The sequence below is a fragment of the Pipistrellus kuhlii genome, unplaced genomic scaffold (assembly GCF_014108245.1).
Source record: "Pipistrellus kuhlii isolate mPipKuh1 unplaced genomic scaffold, mPipKuh1.p scaffold_m20_p_2, whole genome shotgun sequence".
In the NCBI taxonomy this organism is placed as follows: Eukaryota; Metazoa; Chordata; class Mammalia; order Chiroptera; family Vespertilionidae; genus Pipistrellus; species Pipistrellus kuhlii.
This window is the reverse complement of record NW_023425515.1, coordinates 80,289,009-80,309,965: the sequence shown is the minus strand read 5'-3', so window position 1 is coordinate 80,309,965 and position 20,957 is coordinate 80,289,009. Positions and strand designations below refer to the sequence as shown.

The 20,957-nt window shown below is 34.6% G+C and overlaps 1 protein-coding gene and 1 pseudogene across 3 annotated transcripts in view; one reads left to right on the top strand and one right to left on the bottom strand.

The window, feature by feature from the left end:
• CADM2 (cell adhesion molecule 2) overlaps positions 1-20,957 on the top strand; it is a 1,125,034-nt gene that overhangs the window by 627,658 nt on the left and 476,419 nt on the right. The gene's annotated exons all lie outside the window — the stretch shown is intronic.
• On the bottom strand, positions 17-7,031 carry LOC118724783 (annotated as a pseudogene).

The following is a 20,957-nucleotide window of genomic DNA, read 5'->3' as shown; positions in this document are numbered from 1 at the left end:
GTGCTCCGGACCTGGCTCAGAGCTGCAGTGCACTTAGTATGCTAAACAACTGACACAATGGCATTGATGGGTTTCTCAGGATTGGAGTTTTTCTGTTAATTTGCTGCACAAGGTCCTAGAAATAGCATTAACATTTATTTTTTATTTTGCAGAGGATTTTTAAGAATGCAGAGTTGTCCCATTGTCTTGCTAGATTTTTTACCTCATTCCTTTCTTGTGACTCTTTTTGTCTTCAGTGTCACACTTATTACTAAACAAAGTCACTGGAACATCATCAATGTCTTTAACTAGAAAAATCTGTCCTCTCAGATCTTGTAAACTGTTAAATGTGGATTGCACTGTGATGGGATAAACTACTTCACAGCCCTATCTATTTTCCATGTAGTCCCTCATCGCTGTAAACTGTTCCATTCCTTCAGTATTGAGATTTCTACCTCACTGTGTGCATCTGCTTCAACTTCCCCTTTTTATAAGAATCTGTCGTAGGATCATATTTTTCAACAAAAATTCCTTGAACAAACTGTGCAGTCAGAGCAGATTTTCTGACTCCTCCTGAGCCAAGAACAACTAGCTTATGCTCATGCGTGGTGCAGACTTGTCAAAAGCTGATTCCTCTCACACTGTCACATGTGCCGCCACGGTGCTCTGGCTGGTTCACAGACCTGACTCTGGGCAAGGTTTTCACAAGTAAAATATTTTAATGGAAAAGATCTCATTGCCCAAAATGGCAAAGACTTGATTGAGACAATAATAGAAGTTTAATTCATAACCCAAATGTCAGTAACAATAACAATGTAGAAAATTGTGTGACTTCAGTGACTGTGTCTTTACTATGATATCTGTAAGTAATAAGATATAGTGAAAGTTACTGGATTAGGGATCTTTGAGTTCTAATTCAGGTTATGATATTGCATAAATATGTGATCTTTGGAGGTATGTTTTTTTGTACACAATTTGTGCATAAGATGTGGTAGCTGGATTAGAGTTCAGATCCAAGATATCTGTAATAAAACTATGACACTCACAGTGGCTTGCTGAGACCCTAGAAGTTGATCCAATCTTGTTTCCTGCTTTACCCTTTTCAAAACCTGCGACTATCAATGGCTAGTCATGTTATTGTATGACATTTCCACTCACAGGGACCAGGCCCACAATCCCCATCATATCACTGAAACCATGTGAGAGCCTATTGTATTTTGTTCATTAGATGCATCATATGGTATCAGTGAAGTCATATGGAGTTTGTCTCTCTCTGACAGTGCATGAGGGTTTCCTTTTTCCACATCCTTGCCAGCAATTGTTGTTTGTTGGTTTATTGATGACAGCCATTCTGGCAGGTGTGAGGTGATATCTTATGATGGCTTTAATTTGCATTTTTCTGATGATTACTGATGATGAGCATCTTTTCATATGTCTCTTTGTCATCTTATGTCCTCTTTGGAGAAGTGTTTATTCAGGTCCTTTGCCCATTTTTTAATTGGATTTTTTAAATGTAGATCTTTATAAACTCTTTATAAATTTTGGATATCAATCCCATGTCAGATGTATCAGTGACAAATATATTCTCCCATTACTGGGCAGTCTTCTAATTTATGGTATCCTTTGCTGTGCAAATATTGATACTTGTTAGTTCAGTGTAGTCCCATTTGTTTATTTTTTTCTTTTGTTTTCCTTCTCTGAGGAGATATATCAGAAAAAATATTGCTATGAGAAATGTCTGAGATTTTACTGCCTATGTTTTCTTCTAGGATTTAGAAACTGACTCAGAGATAGTTTCTGACTAATAGCTGTCAAAGGCGAGGTTAAGGAGTTAAGCAAAGAAAAAAGTTAAAAAAAAATAAACCTCAAGTACACAGACAGCAGTGTGGTGATTATCATAGGGAAAGGGAGTGAGGGTAAGTAAAAGAGGGTGAAGAGGGGATGAATGGTGATGCAAGGAGACTTGATTTGGGGTGGTGAACAAACAATGAAATATGCTGATAATGTATTATAAAATTGTACAACTAAATCATATAATTTTATTAAGACATGCCATCCCCAGAGATTCAATAAAATTTGAAAATTTAAAAAAAAAAGTATATTGTAGTAATTTACACAAGAAGTAAGTGAAATTCAACTTCTGCTTCCCCACAATTGAATCCAGATTTTGCCTCGGCGTTTCCCTAAAATATCACACTTTTTCACACTATTCACCCCTCCACTTCACTTTACATGGTTTCCTTACCTATGTGGGGTCAGACTTTGTTCAGTGGAAGTTCAAAGCCCTTGTTTCTGGTGCTCAGTCTTGGAGAGCATTTTAGTCTTGGACACCTCCTTGCTCTTTTCTATGCTAACGGGAGTTTGGACCTTGATGCTCACTCAGCACTGCCACTCAGTGCCTGAGCATAAACAAAGTATGGGTTTGCTTTAGCAACACAGTTTATCTCCCTGTCTAATTAGTACGTCTTTGGCTGGAGTATTACCAAGATAGCATAATCTTGGCTTTTAGTTTTGTGCTGCTAATGAGGATTTTAGTCTGTAAGCATGCTTTGCCTTTAGCAACTTAGTTTATTCTCTTCATTTTGGGTCCACTTATTGTCAGTCATTTACACTGTTCCAATTCTGTAAAATGATGCAAAGCCCCAAGGATGTCTTCCTAGTATATCTCCAAGGCAGAATCATCTGCAAAAAAGTGTTCCCTGGTTGAAGCATGTACAGAACCCACAAAATGTTCAGCTTCCCATGGCATTACTCACCTGCAAGGACTTTGTGGCTTCATCTCATTTAGAGCATAGGAACATTCAAATAAACCCAAGATATACAAAAAACACAACTTGGTAAATGTACAAAAGAAAATATATGCTCAACAGGAAAGCCCATGGTTGCATCTTCTATTTCGTTAGCTATGCATGGAGAGTAGTTCTCTCTTAGTTTTGATATGAGAAGCCACATGCACACATGGGGAGATTTCTGCTCTCACTCATGCCAGGTGTTTCTAATGAAGTTACTCATTAGTGTACTAGTGTATGTTGCACACTCTCTGGCCACGGAAGGGGCACCTGGCCTTGACTCAGGCAATGCTGAAGCTTTATCCTTTTCCCCAAATGGAGGACTCATTACCCAAGCTATACGAGAGTCTTTCATTGAGATTAAATGGATGTTAGAGGAGTCTCTTTCTTCTTAAAATTGCCTTCCGTGAGGATATTTAACTCTTTATTTTTATTTTTTTATTTTTTATATTTTATTGATTTTTTTTTTTACAGAGAGGAAGGGAGAGAGATAGAGAGCTAGAAATGTCGATGAGAGAGAAATATCGACCAGCTGCCTTGTGCACACCTCCCACTGGGGATGTGCTCGCAACCAATGTATTAATACATGCCCTTGACGGGAATAGAACCTGGGACCTTTCAGTCCACAGACTGATGCTCTACCACTGAGCCAAACCAGTTTTGGCAGTTATTGTATTTAACTCTTTAATAGGTAAAGGCCCTTTCTTTTTTGCCAGTGCTAGGCAGGGTATGAAACAGAGAGAGTGAGGAAGAAAGGGGCACACTATCTGGACGTAGGCAATTGTTATGTGATTACTCCTGGAATTGTCTTTGACAAGTTCCAATGAGTTCATCTTTTTCTCTTGCTTAACTTGTTTTTTGTTAGACTCCTTGAACTAATAACTTTTAACTTACCAAACATATACTTTTAAAAATAATTGTTAGTAACTTGATAATCTAATGATTTGCTCAATTTTTCATACAAGATAAATGGAGATAATAGTGATTATATCTTTGGCATGATATAGATATATTGCATTAATTATCTGAGATTATATGCTTGATTGTATTATTATGGAAATTTATAACTTAAGAAAACTCTACAGTATGTAATTTAAGGATTATGTGTGGAATGTATGTTTCCTCAAAGACAACATAATTTGAGATGATATCTAAATGACAATAAGACCCAAAACCGGTTTGGCTCAGTGGATAGAGCATTGGCTTGTGAACTGAAAGGTCCTGGGTTCGATTCCGGACAAGAGAATGCACCATGGTTGCAGACACATAGCCAGTGGGGGGTGTGCAGGAGGCAGCTGATCGATGATTCTCTCTCATTGATGTTTCCTACTAACTATCCATCTCTCTTCCTCTCTGCAAAAAAATCAATAAAATATTTAAAATAATAAAGGACAATAAGATGTTTATCGAATGAGGGAAAGGATCTGAGAGTGCAAGTGGGAATGTACTAGAAATATGATTCTTAAATGGTATGCACAAATATGTGAGATGAAATTTTTCAGGAAACGGTGACTAACTTCAATTTAGTATTAAAGAGTACACAACCAGAAGGGTGGCTAAGTTGCCTGAAGCCTCATCCTGTACTCCAGAAGGTTGAGGGTTCAGTTCCCAATCAGAGCACATACCCAGGTTGCAGGTTTGATCCCTGAACTGGACAGATATGGGAGGCAACTGATTAATGTTTCTCTCTCACATTGATGTTTTTCTTTCTCCCTCTCTCTCTCTCTCAAATCAATGAAAAACTAAACTCAAGTGAGAAATAAATACATAAATAAATAAGAAGACACTCAAAATGTACACATAAGTCTAAATATTAAGAACTCTAAACATCTGTAACCTATATGAACTTTAGCTCTTTCATTTATGATGCGTATATGGGAAAATATATTGCCTGTAAAGATTTGTGAGTTTTAATACAATTTCCACAATAGAAAAAAAAATGCTATGTAAATGGCTTTGCATTATTATAGAGACAATGAATTATGTGAACCCCTTATTATATTCTTAAGATGACCAGTTTTATTTTAAATATAACTTATATGTTATAAAAACTAGTTATATAAGTGGTAAAAATATATATTTCAATAAAAAGATGTTTTCTTAGAAACTATAATCTATTAATCATCTTTTGCCTGAGGAATTAGGCAAGGCTACCCTCTAGTGGTTTTATCCTAGAACTTCAGACATACAGTCCTGGTATCTGAGAAATTCAAAGTACCTGCAGATTCAAGGCACTTGATGGCCTTACTTGAGAACAAAGAAAACCTGACAACACTGGAAACATCATATCTAAATTCCTACCTTATAGATTATATAAAATATGAGTTTAAAGCATTATCCAAATTCCTACCTTATAGATTTTTAAAAATATGAGTTTATAGCATTACCTCCCAAAAGACATTAAAATTGTTGAGATTACAGACACACACGCACACTCTCTCTCACACACACACACACACACACACACACACACACACACATGTTGGTATGAAATGTATTTATTCTCTTGGAAGTATTGTATTATTTTATAAAATTGTAATGCCTTGTGGCTCTTGTGGCTCTTTTTATTTATTTATTCATTTGAATTTAATGTTCTAACTTTTCAAATTGAGGATTTGCTAGTCCAATTTTAATTTGCACATTTTATTTCAAAATTTTACTTTCTTCCAAAACCAACAGTTTGAAATAATTTTATCTTTATTTCCTATGAAAAATCTCCTCTAGTATGTTTTATAATAGTCCTTTAGTGTTCCCCAAAAGCCATCCAAAGGAGATAGAAACATAACTGTTGGCAACATCTTATTATAAGTTAGTGATAATAAAGATCATTCTAACAACATTCTCCTCAATGTCAAGTTCAGAAAAATGAACTTTCTGTATAGACAGTGAAGTCTATATACCCTATTTGAATGTTTCATAGATCGTTTCTCCATTTTTGCTTACTTATAGTGGTTTTTTCCATTTACATTGTGGATTCACCAATAACAAACCAATTATAAATTAGAGTTCTAATTAGCTACATTTAAATGACAACAGTTTTTTTAAATGTTATCTTATTAAAACATTTTAAATGTCTTACATTTAGCATTATAATCTTTGATGACTATAGTTTGTGGCTTTTTTGTTGTAATTTTAAAGTAAAGTTTCTTAAATAATCTGCTACATTTCTTTTATAAAGAGCTTTGTGTAAAATTAGACAAAAAAAATGGCATTCCTAAGAAAACAATGCCTTTTTTATTTAGAAAATGCATATTTCATCCAGTATCCCAAATCAGCTCTTCTGTTCCACTGAAATCTCCTCCTCTAATATTATAGGATTTATATAAACCTTCTGTATTCATCTCTTCTAATTTTTCCTATGTAGCATTCACATAGTGACAATAGGAATTTGCCAACGTCAGATGTGCTGATGATTATGGAGTAGTTTTAAAGCAAAGCTAAAAGCACAAATAAAACATTCTGAAAGGTAAATCAGAAGACAAACCATTCATCACTAACCTTCTACCACAGCAATGAACAGATTGTTAGCAGTATCATTTAGTGATTGGGCCTTGGATTTTTCTGTAAAATAGGTTTTCATACTGGTAGGATAGATATGTTTTGTAATGAGAGTTAAGTGGGGTTAAAAACAGGGTAAAGACCATACATTTTAAAAAAAAAATCTAAATAGATTAAGACTCTAGAGTTCTTTCATTCAACAGTTCTCCAGAAGGCAAATTTATATGCAGTTCAAGCACTTGAAACTATAATTTATTCACCAGCATCACGTTTTCTAGTTGTTCTTCATGGAATAGAATCATGATACTTTGCAACGGAATGTGATTGTGCAACCTGTTATTACTTGTCTGTGTGCTGATAAAGGGGGAAGTGATAATTTTATTCTTATTTTTAAATACCATAAATCTCAATATAAATTAAATTAGATTGGATATTGTGTTCTATGCCATATTTATTTTAAACTAGAGGCCCGATGCACAAATTCGTGCATGGGTGGAGTCCTAAAAGGGGTGGGGCGGGGCCCAGGATGTGATCAGCCCTCCTGGTGGGTGAAGGAATGTCCTTGCCAGCCCAATATCTGAATCCATCCTGCTGACTTTTGCACCGTTTCTTAGGGAGCCACCTGGTGGCCGCTTTAATATTGTTTCTTCCTTGTGGAGCATCTAGGGAGGGGAAGCTGCCACAGTGCCCAAGGTGGACTTTCAGGAAGGCAGCAGCACTGTTGGGATCATGCTGGTGGCACTGGTCTGTAGGTGCCTGGCCCATTCTTCGGAGATTGGACCTGCAGGACTACTGAGGGAGGGAGTGGCTGCCTCAGGGGTCGTGGGCTGCTGGGACTGATCTCACCTGAGAGGCACCCCCTCTGTGGGAGCTCACTGACCACCAGGGGGCAGCTCGTGGGTTGAGCATCTGCTGCCTGGAGGTCAGTGTGTGCCATAGTGACTAGCAGTTCCAGTCATTCTGGTAATTTGGATGCTTATGCATATATATATATATATATATATATATATATATATATATATGTTGTGATTAGTTTCTAATGTTTATTCCTGTTGATATTAACTTTATTACTCCCATCTGTGAATATGAAGTCAAGGCATTCGTACCTTTCCATTATATTTATTTGTATTTTGAATTTACCAAGTTGTCATTAAAGCACAATGTGAGATGTTAAAGTAAATAGCTGATAGAAGTTTTAAGTTACTTTCAAGTTGTCCTTTATTTTATTATCTAAATCAACTAATAAATAGATCTGAGCAAATAGGTTTGAATCATGAACCTGGTATATAGTGTTTAAAATCTTATCATTTAAAAATTTAAAACCTTCCTACAAACCATCTTTCTCCCTATTTTTGATCTTTATCTTATATTTCCTTTGCAACCTATTGAATCCCAGGCCTTCATTGCCTTTATGAGTCTCTATTTTTACTTCTCTTCCTTAACTCCCCCCACCACACATTCTTGTTTGGTATACTATCACTATCTTATTGTAGGGCCAGGCCATCTCTCACTTTGTGCCTGCAACAGCCTCTTAGGTGACATTTCTCACCAGCAAATTCATCCTCTAGTTATCAGACTGACTTGTCTAAAATGTGAATGTAGCCATAGAATCCCTTGACTATCCATTGCTTAATGATAGAGTCAAGTTTGCTAATGTGAAATGGAATAGCTATTGATTTATTCCAGGTAATTAAACTTACACTTAATTTTGAGAATAGGATGGTAAAATTAAGTCTTAAAGTTAGTGAAGCAATGTCATAGGCCAAAAACCTAGAAGGTATATGGAAATATAGATTGATATTAAATTGGCTTTGATTACTTCCAAGAAACTAGCTCAGGCAAAATCTCATTATCACTGACATTATTAGACTAGATATCTGTGTATTAGCAAAATTTTCCAAAAGTCCCTGGCTGACCTTCCTTTTGTGTAAAGCAAGACTTACGGCTGGCTGTCAGAAGATGACTGGGTGATAAAAAGACTTTCTCTTTTTTTATGACTCAACTAGCTGACAAGTCTCTTTGCTGCTTGCTGCCTTAGTCTTTACATCTGTCAAATGGGGATGCCTGACCTTTCTCCTAGTGGGGAAAATGAGAAAGTGATGTCACATTGTAGTAAATATGGTAAGAAAAAAAAAAAAATTAGGTCATTACAGCCTTACAATAAGGCAGTTGTTAATGCTTTACCAGATGCTAGATACTTTCCATATAGCAAATATTATACTATGCCCTATTAATGAAATGAAGCCCATACATCACACAACTTTAATACATGAGATTTTTAAAGATAATTTCAATAAACAAAGATTATTTTTAAAATTACGTTACTGAAATTATTGAAGTGACAGATAAAATAAAAATCAGTTCTGCATTTAAATTAATGGATGGCCCTGTGCAAATAAAACAAAAATGGGCTCAAATGATGTCTTCAAGTTATCTAAATATATGTATGTACTTATGTGTGTGTGTGTGTGCACGTGATTGTGTGTGCACACATAAATCCCACAGTATAGGCATATGCTTATATAAGATGTGGGAGGAAATCATCAGTCTGAGCTATTGGTCTACAATTGAATAGATATATATTTCCACTCAGATAAATATTTGTCAACGGCTTAAGATTTAAATTAAAAAAACAACACACAAATAATTAGTACCATTATCTGTTCTGTTTATACTACTAGTTATTTGAAATTATTATAACTTGGGAACTTTATAGTTTAGGTTATTATTGATCTATTTTAATCATATCAATTGTTTATTACATTGCCATCAACCATAATTTAGATGTAATTTACCATTTTAAGTGTAGGGAAACAATATCACCAGTAGAAAGTTTTAAGTTACATATCACTTATGTTTTGGTATTTCCTTTGTTCCATTTAGGAAAAAGAAAAAAGAACTTCTCTGATGCATCTTAGTTTGTGAGAAACTGTGGGTGGTAGTTTAAAAGGTGGTTAGAAAATTATCCCCTAAAGACATTTTAGGTTAAACAACATTCAGATTAAGAATGGAACCAACCCAAAGGTATTGGAATGAAGGGGTGATGCGGGTGGTAAAGGTGGCTTGTGGCTACAAACTAATTAGCATTGAATAAATTACTAATCAGATTTCCTTTTTCAAATATAGATATGATTTATTCCAGGGAGGGTCTTGGTATAATTGACCTAAATATTGACCTATTTTTGCTATCTTTCCTGGTATCAAATAAGACTCTATATAAATGTGAATTTATCAAGTGACTTTCCTAATATTATTTCACTAATGAATTTATATTTTTTACTAAACTATAATATGTAGCAAATCCAATTTAAAAATGTTGCAAATGTCCAAACTTTGTTTATCATAGTCTTGTGTTAGTATAGTATTTTATTTTTGAGAATTAAGCATTGAAAAAATGTAAAGTTGTTAAGATTTGGCCAATGGGAAGTACTCAGAATATTTTAACTATTATTATTACTTTTAAATGTAGATCCACTACCATTTATAAAAGTGTAGATGTCTATGCACAAGAATTTTAAGAGAGTTGTTTATTATATATACCCAGCATGATTTTTGTTTTTTGCTTTGTTTTCACTTGTTGACTTGGGACACAAATCATCATTATGTGGAATGTTTCCATAGGTTTTTAAAAATAATTTCTTTTCACAATACATTTTCAAAATTTTTATTTTTCTGGAATTATTTAATCACACAAGTTTACATTTTACCTAATATATTTTAGTAGTAATTAATATCCATATTTGAATGCTTTTATAAAATATTTTCATTGCATTCTTTAGATCAACCATCAAACCACAAAGATACTACATATTGTACACAAATATTTAAAGCATCCATTTTAGAAATGAAACTAATATCTAAAGGAGGAGACTTATATAAGTAAAATGATTAATCTGTTGTCATAGTGCTCAGCAGAAACTTATAAAAATTAGAACAAATTCTTTCTAAAGAAGTCAAGGATGTTTTCAAAGAAAAGGAAAGGTCTTTGAGAGTGATGAGGACTTTATGAAACAGAGAATGAAAGAATTGGTGAGGAAAAAAAGGATGTTTCAAGAAATGTAGTTATTTTTACAGTGACTTATTTTCTGTATTTGCAATATGATAACAAAAATTCTTTGTCTAATTACCTTTTATTTAAGAAGATTTTACAGTTCAATCCTGTAACAGTTGAGAGCTTGCCCAATAATCCATGGAGCCAAAATGAACTTGTTAATATGTAGAAAGCTGAACTATCATCTCTTTTTTCCAAATTCCTTGATAATGACCTGAACATTTCTAGACAGAAATAGAGCCAAATAAAGACAATTAGACATTAGCAAGTGGTAAGTGATCTTCATGAGTATTTAGGCTTCAAAGAAAAGTGAGCCAAAAGTTTTAGGTATATAGTCTGGTCAAGATGAACTTTAAATGAAGTTATTTAATTTGTAGTTTTTAAAGATTAATAACTATAGAATAAGACAAAACATGAAAAGTTGCAATAAGCCTGAAATCACTTGTTGGTAGATCAAACAAATTAACCCAAAAGTGTCCAAGTAGATTATAAATTATTAAGTTGGCATGTTTAGTATACAAATAATTTTGAAACTATTATTGTAAAAGTAAAACATGAGTACTGTCCTATTCAACTTGGGCTGCCATAACTAAATGCCATAGACTGGGTGACTGATGTACTTTCTTATTTTTTTTTATACTTTTGCAGGATGTAAGTCTGAAATTAGAGTGGTACTATGGGCAGGTTTGGTGAGAACTCTCTTGCTGGCTTATGATGGTTTCCTTCTTGTGTCCTCCTAATGAATTCTTTCTGACACCTATTCTAATAACGGTACTATCCATCGTGACTGCTCCACCTGCAGGCACTCATCTAAAACTAAGCACTTCCCAAAGACCCTCTCCAATTGTGGTCACCATAGGGGCACGGCTGCAACATATGAATTTGAGATTGACACAGTCAGTCTATAGCAACCACTTAAAGTGGGGTTATCAGCATGGGAGAGCGAGTTATCTTGGGAAGTCTTTGGACAGGTGCTGGAAGCTATTGTAGTAGAGTAAAAGAGTTGAGTTAGTGGAATCCTTGTTTCCTCACATTTGTCTTGTTGATCATTGGCAAGTCATTTGTGTACCTTCTCTGATCATTTATTTCCTCATTTGCAAAGTAAAAATAATGATACCTAACCAAAAAAAAAAAAATACTTAGGACTGAAAGAGATAAACTGCTTAACTGTATAAACAGTATCTGATAATTGGAAGTGCTCAATAAATGTAGTTTTTTTCTTTATTTTTACTGTCTTTTAAGAAACAATTAAAATGGATTCCTAAACTTTAAGGACTTTAAGCAGAATAAGTTAAAAGTTCTTGCATAGTTCAGGCACTCCTTGGCAGCCTGTGAACATGCATATCTCCAGCATAGCCAAAACTACTGTTATAAGAGCCTAGAAGACTCTGAGATTTGTGCAGCTTTATATATTTGAAGTTTCCTTGAATTAATAAAGTCTTAATCCATTTAATTCATTTTGTATAAACAGAAGGCAGAGTTAGATATTTTACTAGGTTTTCATTCAGGTTAAAGAACAGTGATATAGCATGTTATTGAAATCTGACAGCAATAATTTTAATTTATTATCATAATTAAGGAGCTATTTAGGTTAAATTTAGTTTAAAGATCACCCAGTACTTGCATAAATTTGTATACAATGAGATGTATGCACTTTAGTCATGATATTTAATGGTCTAGTTCTAAGCCTTACATATTTCAACAAAAATAAGAAAAATTCAAGTGTCAGAAAAGCAAGCAGTGGAATGCTGATAATATTCCACTGGGAACATTCTGTATATTTCAGTTTATAGGAAATTAATCCTTTTACCTTAATCATGTATACATAGATTCCTTGTTATACTAAAATATAAAGTTCAACATTTTAAAACGTAAGCAAAAAATATTATGCCATCTACAATAATGCAAAATAATTCTAAGACCTAATTTATTAATGTATTTATAAAAATATATGTGTTTATAAATATATGTTGTTTTGCCATCAAAAGGGAATAAAAGGGTTTTTATAATTTATGTGTTTATAAATGTATGCTATGGTTTTATGTGTTTATAAATATGTTACAGTTTTTGTTATCAAAAGGGTATAAGTGGGTTTCCTACTTCTCTGAAGATAGGACATTTAAGGTGTCCGTGCCAATGGTGATATCCAATAATATTTGTGTTAAAAAAGTAACACCCCCTTTTTTTTAAATCAGATGTTTACATAGCCATAATTCTGGGTTTTTTTGCTTGTTTGTTTGTTTGTTTGTTTTTTAAGGCAAGTGAGAGGAACAGGATGGTGTCCTTGGTGAGGAGAGCACAATATTTTGAGTTTTTTATTGGTTCTGAGAGAGACCAGCTCTGCTAGTAATGCCTGAAAGTTACATGTCAGCTCTCAGAAAACTGCGGTTCCGTATCAGAATCTCAGAAAGTCAAAGCTGTGCTTCTACTATAACTCCTTGTAGGATCTGTAAATATTTTATCAATTAAATTTAAGCTTTTTTGGAGAATAAACTTGAAGAACAGTTAGTCAAATCAAATCTAGTGCTTTTAGAAATTTATCACAATTTGTTGTGTATCTATATTTAGAATGTAATTGATTTTTAAAGATAGTACAAAAATTAGAATGACCCATTGTATTAGATTTGGAGTTTGAATCTTGATTCTTTTACTTACCATGTTGTGTAAGTTGCTTAGTGAAGCTGAGTCTTATGATTTTATAATATGAAAAGAAAAATACATTCCTTGTTTACCCCACAGGGCTATCGTAAAGATCAGATGAGGTAATATATGTGGGGAAGTTCTGAATAAAACTTGAGCCATATAAACACAAATGATACTGTTCATTTAATGCATATAATACTGCTTAATGAATCACATCTAAAAGTTAAATCTAGCCATGCTCCTTCTAGGAATTTTGTTCTGCAATCTGTGATTTTGTGTATTGGAGGGCCACCACTAATTCAAGTGTGGTTGATGTTCCTGCTGTTCACATTTGTCCAGTATTTTACCCAAATCTACTGGTAGTAATTAATGAATATTTAAAATGCAAGGCAGCAGTCTGCTCCAGCATGGGCTATCTCACACTGCCCTTGCTCACGCTGGGCTTTCACAATAGAACCTGCTGAGACAAAACTGTTTCACAGACTTCTGAGGGTGGATCACTCTCCATTCATCCAGGATAAACCAAGTTCTAAGCAATTCAGAGAAGAAAAAAAAAAAAAGAAGAAGAAAGCACACAGAATTTCTACACAAAATAAAGTCTATTTCTCCTAAAGAAAAAGTAAATGAAAAAGTAAAATAGGATAAGAACAAACACAATATTTTATAATAAAACTGTTATTTCTCATTTAGATTTTATAGTAAAGATATGGAAAATATGTAATGTTACAGAGTTCTCAATTTTTACATTAGCTAAAAATAAAATTTATTTTTGGAAGTACAACTATCAATTAAAATAATACAAACATGATTATTTTAAGCCTGCATCTATTAAGTCCAAAAAAAGTACAGATACACTGTATACCCAAAATTGTCCACACAACTTCAAAAAATAACATTTTACATTCTAAATCTAAGATCATTTTGAATATTCAGTATTTGGTATCATCTCTGAATAACTGTGTTTTATTATAATACAAAAGAGAAAAGTTATTCAAACATTATGCTAACTAAGTAACCCAAAATAGTCTTTACATTCTGGTGTGTAAGCCTAATGGCTTTCCACTATGTCAGGAGCTAACTACTTTTAGCGCATAGACAACCATGAGTGTGACCCTACAAAAGGTAGGGGCTTGCCAAATGGGGATTCCCATACATGAGGGTGGGGAGCAAGGAAGAGTGGATAGCACATGGGATTCATTGTGATAAAGCAATTTTTGTACCATACGAATGAAAATTCTAATCTTAAGTACAGAAATCTTGCTGAGATCTAGTTTTCTATTTGGAATTAGGCATAGCAATACCTACCTTATTGGGAATCATGAGGACTAAAAACATTTGTATATAAATGGTTAAGGTAGTGCATGGCTGAAAATGTGTTGTGAGGAAAAGCTACTAGGTGTTTATCTCTGGGGGGGGGGGGGGATAGGAAATTAGTCATAAACTAAGGCCCAGATGACAAAAATACAGCTACTCCTGGCAGACATTATTAATCCCTCATGAAAAAAGTGAGCACACAGAAAGAACTTATTAGCTCCAGTAAATCCAGGGTGTATTCTTAAATGATATATTATTCGGTGAACTAAATAATCCAGCTGGGTGTCACATCATCCATATACTACATGAAATGTCTTAAGTTTTGAATTCAGATTTTATATTCTTAGAAGAAATGGCCTTGATACAGCCTGCCACTGAGCATATACCAACGTGGCAAGATTAGAATTCATGGTGAGACTACTAGTCACCTCCTTTGAGCCTGGTGTGTGCACAGCCTTTGTATCCTGTGCCCATTTTCACCTGCTGCCAAGTGTCTGTCTTTACTTCATGGGCTTATTTGCTACCTAGGAAATGTTTCCTCTGGGAGACACCTGCAATGACAACAAGAAATAGCATGCTCACAAAACTTGGTGAATTGATCTCAATTCAAAGACAAAATCTTAAGAATAGGTCATTTGTAAATTTTATAGCTGACTTTTTTCAGAAATAAAATATGTCATAGTGCCGGGACCGGTTTGGCTCAGTGGGTAGAGCGTCGGCCTGTGAACTGAAAGGTCCCGGGTTCGATTCCGGTTGAGGGCATGTACCTTGGTTGCGGGCACAGCCCCAGTAGGGGGTGTGCACAAGGCAGCTGATCGATGATTCTCTCTCATAGATGTTTCTAACTCTCTATCCCTCTCTCTTCCTCTCTGTGAAAAATCAATAAAATATATTTTTAAAAATATGTCATAGTAAATAATGCACCCTTCACATAATTTAATGCAATTGCCATAAAATATTACCAAAAATGCAAATTCAAGTATCAGGAAGATACTAACATTGGTTAAAAGCTTGACCACTGTTGAACATGTATAAAAATTTTTATTTTAAAACAGATGTTTTGATTTCAAAAGAGCAGGAAGGTGACCTACGTGTGGTTAATTACGCAGAGAGGATGTCTAAAGAGCATGTCTGCTAGTATATTGCAGGAAGAGTGCTCACCCCCTACTGACAGTTAAGGTTATGATAGCAGTGTTGCAGGGGGGAAGACGGCAGGCAGGCAGCAATAAGAGCCAGTAGATCTGCATTCACATTTTATATGTTGAATTTGATAATATATTCTTCATGCTAAGTAACTTTCTGAAACTTATTTCATCTGATTTGAGATGTGATTCCAGGACTGCCAATATGTTAGGCAATCTGCTGCAAAATTGTCTATTTTCATCTAAGTACCTCTGCACCATCTTAGCTTTGCTTTGTACCACATTTTTTTATGCAGTCCTATTCCGCAAGTCAGAGAGCTAAACATGTGCTTCCAGTAGCAACAGTATTCTAGGGGGATTATTTTAACTACATTTGGAGGCCGTAAGCAAAGGTGTATGTCAGCATTAGGGCAAACACTATGGTACACATAAATAGTGCCCTTGCTCAGAGGACCAATTAGATTATACTGTAAAAGCAGGACATTGAGTAGGAGTAACTCCCCACATCATAGGATTTCCAGAGTCTTTGAATGCCTGTCCATTCCACATACTGATGGTGAATGCATTAAATATTTTACTGGTAAAAACTCATTCTTTTAAGTCTTATGTTTCCAAAATGCTATCCCTAGTAAAATATAAATACCACAGAAGGGTTAAAGGGCAATGAATTATATTAGAAAGATCATCAGAGCGAGTCCCCAGGAATGATCTTGATTAGGGAAGTAGTGAGAGACTACTCAAAAGAATAGAAATGTGTTTGGGTGCTAGTGTGTGTGTGCAGGGGGTCTGTAAAGAACACTGCAGTTTACTACTCTGCTGTTTTGTTTGACTCACTGCCCAGAAGTGAGAGTTGCAACCTCATTTTAAAGATCCTGTGTAGCTGAAACCGCTTTGGCTCAGTGGATAGAGAGTCAGCCTATGGACTGAAAGGTCCCGGGTTCGATTCCGGTCAAGGGCATGTACCTGGGTTGCAGGCACATCCCCAGTAGGGTGTGTGCAAGAGGCAGCGGATCGATGATTCTCTCTCATCGATGTTTCTAACTCTCTGTCCCTCTCTCTTCCTCTCTGTAAAAAAATCAATAAAATATAAAAAAAATTAAAGATCCTGTGTATTCCTAGTTCTCCTGCTATAATATTTGAGCTCCTGATATTAAAGGCCAACTTACTTAGATGCAAAAGCTTTTAGTTGAATCATTGTATTCAGAAAGTAGTTGAGGTCCAGTTGAAGGCACAACAAAGTAATAATCAGTTCCATTATTAAGTAGCTACAAGACCATTTAACAATAACCAGCTATAATCATTCTTCTGACATCTGCCTCCGGAACCTCACACTGCTCCTCCTTATGTGCCAGCCATGTGCTTCACTATCCCTTATGTTGGTGTACCATTTGGTCTTGAACTTGTACTGATGTATAAATATGACAATAACCCTGAATATACACACTGAAAATATAAAGCCAACACAAAAAGTAACATTGTTGTATACATGTGATTTTCTCTTTGCTTCTGTTGAAAAGTTTGTTATCTAGAAATACATTGATACTCTTTTTATCATGAAAAGAGAAACTATTATAATCATCATGAAAACTCTGACCAAATCACATGAAACAATGGAGTTACAGTTCAAAATTTATAAAATGACAATAAATACAAAGGAGGAGTAAGAACATACTATTGAAAATACGTTAATGGAAGAAATGAGTAAAATATATAAATAGGAATAAACATCAGACTTAAGGTAAAATGCCACAGAGATATCATGGAGCAAAGTAGAGAATCAGAAAATGACTACTACTCCAAGATTAGAGGTAAGAAAAAAAGAAAAATAATCTAAATTCTATCTTCAGTAGTTGGAACAGTGGCCCACAGACATACGGGTCTCAGGTTTGATAATCAGTCAAGAGTAAGTACCTCCAATCTCTGGCCCTAGTAGGGTTGCCTGTGAGAGGTAACCAATCTCTCTCTCTCTCTCTCTCTCTCTCTCTCTCTCTCTCTCTCTCTCTCTCTCTCATTTTCTCTCTTTTTTGCCCTCTCCCCTCCACTTTCTCTTTAAAAAAAAAAAAAAGTAACAAAAATAATATCTTTGGGTGAGGATTAAAAAAAATTTTTTTGACAGATATATTTAACAATAGGCTCGGGTAGTGTATATTTGGTTTAGATGAGAATAAATCTGACATTAAACTATTAATTTGGTGATCATTGATAATTCACATAGAGAGGTGCCTTTCTGTAAAGTTCACCAGACATGTAGAGCTAACCAGAAGTCTGGCACATTGTCTCTGGAAATATATTTTGCTAATTACATCTATACCAAAGTAGCCTGTCACATATCCCCAAAGATCATGCCAAGGTATAGAAAACAGTTTTTCATAAATATCAAGAATTGAAGTCTTGAGGCAACAAATGTGGAGGATGAACTCATTACCTAAATAATGCAAACTTTCAGAAAGCAGCAAAATCAGGACAAGTAAATGAACTAGAATAATAAACACATGTTATGTTAGAGTAATTTGAAAGAATATCTGAGGAAAGACTTACAAAGACTTTTATTTACTAGGTACACTGACAATACAACAGCTAATTATATTAATTCAATTTTAAATAAGGATGAATACTTCCAAAACTGTTATAGAATTTAAAAGAACAGTGTAGGGACAAGAATTAAAGGAATGTCATTGAGGAAAAAAAATGGGTGAAAAGGGTCTGGAACCTAAGCGATAAGGAATTATTTGTTAAGCATAAAAGGAATACACATTTTGTGAAATGAAAATTGTTCTGACAAAGACAGTGTCTTAGAAGAAAACTAAAGCAATTGGCTGTCAACAAAATAAATTTAATGTTAGCCCTGTCTGGATAGCTCAGTTGGTAAGAGCATTGTTTTGATATACAAGGTTGCAAATTCTATCCCTCCCTCATTTCTCTCTCTAAAATTTAAAATGAAAGTTATAAAACAAATAAATGTAATTGAAATATGTTCTTACTATAAGCAAAAGAGAACTAGAAAGAACTTTTAGGTTACCTTACATTCAATATATTTTTTAAAAAGATCATCAAATTAAAATATTTACGAACTCATTTTCTTTTGATTATAATGTGTTTTTTTTATCAGTATTTTGGAGCACTTAAGCTAAGATGATTCTGGTTTGCAGAACCACATGTGGGAAAGTGAGAGTTTGCTACACAGTAATATTACTCTTTTTGCCTGGCAATGCTTGAATGTAAGTAATTTTCCTGGGGGGGGGGGGGGAAGTGTATTACAATTGTCTCCTCTTTTCAAGTTTAGAGATTTTCAGTCTGTTATTCATCTGAGCAGTCAGATGTTTTGTTTTGTTTATAATATCAGTGAAACTGAACCTTTATTGATGCTAAAATTCTGAGCAGTATGCAATCTGTGCAAATGAAAAAGAATTGAAGATGATCCATTTCCTTAGCATATGTACTTTTGCAAGTCTGGACAAGTAAGGGTATATTTAAAATGCAAATATTATACTGAGATGCTAAAATAATTTACATTCTAAGACTGCAGTTTAAATATAATTGTATTACATTAAAACACGGTTTGGTTTATCGCATGATATAAATTTGGTTTATTTCTTACAGATTTATGGTGACTAGGATTTTGTTTTGATCTTGTAGTATATACAGAAATTTCAGAACCATCTCTTAGAATTTGTGAAGCTTTAGCAGCAACATTTGTAAACACAAGGGGATGTTTTCACTTTTTAGTAGGGGAAGAGCAGATGGTTGGGATTAAGGGAATCGCTCCTTCGTGTTTAATAATGCAGCAGGGAAGGCAGTAGCAAGCTAACTTTTCACCAAGAGAGAATAATTTTTCAGAGCATCAGCTGGATCTTTCTGAGCTAGAACAGAGCCTCTTCAGATGTGTGCCATCTGCATGGGAGTGAGTCACAGCAAAAGATCTAATAATACTTGTAAAATACAGTTTGTTCCCGATGAGTTCTATAAAGAGAAAATACTTTCTGTATTTGGTGGAAAGGACTTGTGAGGAGAAATCTGCTTATACGTAGAGGGCTTATAGATAGAAATCCCATCAGACAACAGAAGGGATAGCAAAACAACAACAAAATATTAAAACAAACAAATAAACAAAAATACTTCTGGCAATTTTTGCATTTATTGCAACATATAAAATGATCCAAAAGAAATAAATCTGATGATTTTATTTAAACATAATTTATATATAAATTTAAGAGTGATCCAGCAAAGTTTTGGAAAAGAGTAATTTTAAAATGTAATTAAATTGCATATTAATTGAGCAAAGTATGATTGAAACTAAACATTAGTAAAATTATATACTATTACATAATGCAAACACCAAGGCACTAGAAAAGTATACATTGACGGTTCCAAATGAACATAGATTTTCATTGTAATTTATTATTAAAAGAATTTGATATCCTGAAGATTGATTCCCTCAACACCTAGTTTCATATTCACCACTAAGAAAAATGCAGCATAACTGAAGGAGCTGCTGTCAAACCATCAGTTATACGAATCAAGGGAGAAATCTACAACTACAAAATCAGTAATCAAACAGAAATGTGGCCTGAATGAAACACAAGTGAGAGGATGGAATTTAACTCCTTTTCATAGTTTTGTGTCAGCAAAAGTTTTATGTCTGGTCCTTCATATGAAAAAGAAAAAGCATGTGTTATAGTGAGTATGATAGTCTCATAGCCATGGATTTAGACAAGGCCATCACTAGAGAAATTGCTTTATAAGAATATTATGAATACTAGATTAAAAACAACAACAACAACAACAACAACAAACTTCTTCATATACTATGTATCATGTCTACCTTCAAATGCTTTACCACTGGTCATTGTCATATGGCTTTTTGGTTTCAGAATATTCTTCCATATTTTATTTGATGATGGCTCTTACATTTCAGTTTTCTTTTTCCTCCATATACAGCCTAAGCTTAGTTTTGTTTTGTTTTTTTAAATGTTCATTATTATGAGAATATTTGAAAGGTTGATTACAAATATTCATCATAAAAATTGCACAGATCTTTAATGATTTTTTTACAGATCCTCCATTTCCCTGGCTCAAGGGCTTGAGTTTTATCATGTTAGCAACACCTGTTTTTGTCCTGAATGGAAATTGAAATATCTATATAACAAAAGCCTAACCGGGCATTACAGCAGAACCACCAGAACAACTGGTCGCTATGACGTGCACAAACCACCAGGGGCAGACACTCAGTGCAGGAGCTGCCCCCTGGTGGTCAATGTGCTCCCACAAAGGGAATGCTGCTCAGCCAGAAGCTGGGCTCCTGGCTGTTGAGCACAGCAGTGGTGGCGGGAACCTCTCCTGCTTCTGTGGCAGTGCTAAGGAGCAGAGATCCAAGCAGTAAGGAGCACAGGTGGGTGGTAAGGAGTGAGGGATCCTAACTGCAAGAAGAATGTCTGACTGCCAGCTTAGGCCCCAGAGGGGTCCCGGACTGCAAGAGGGCCCAGGCCAGACTGAGGGTCCCCCACCCCTGGTGCAAGAATTTCATGTACCAGTCCTTTAGTT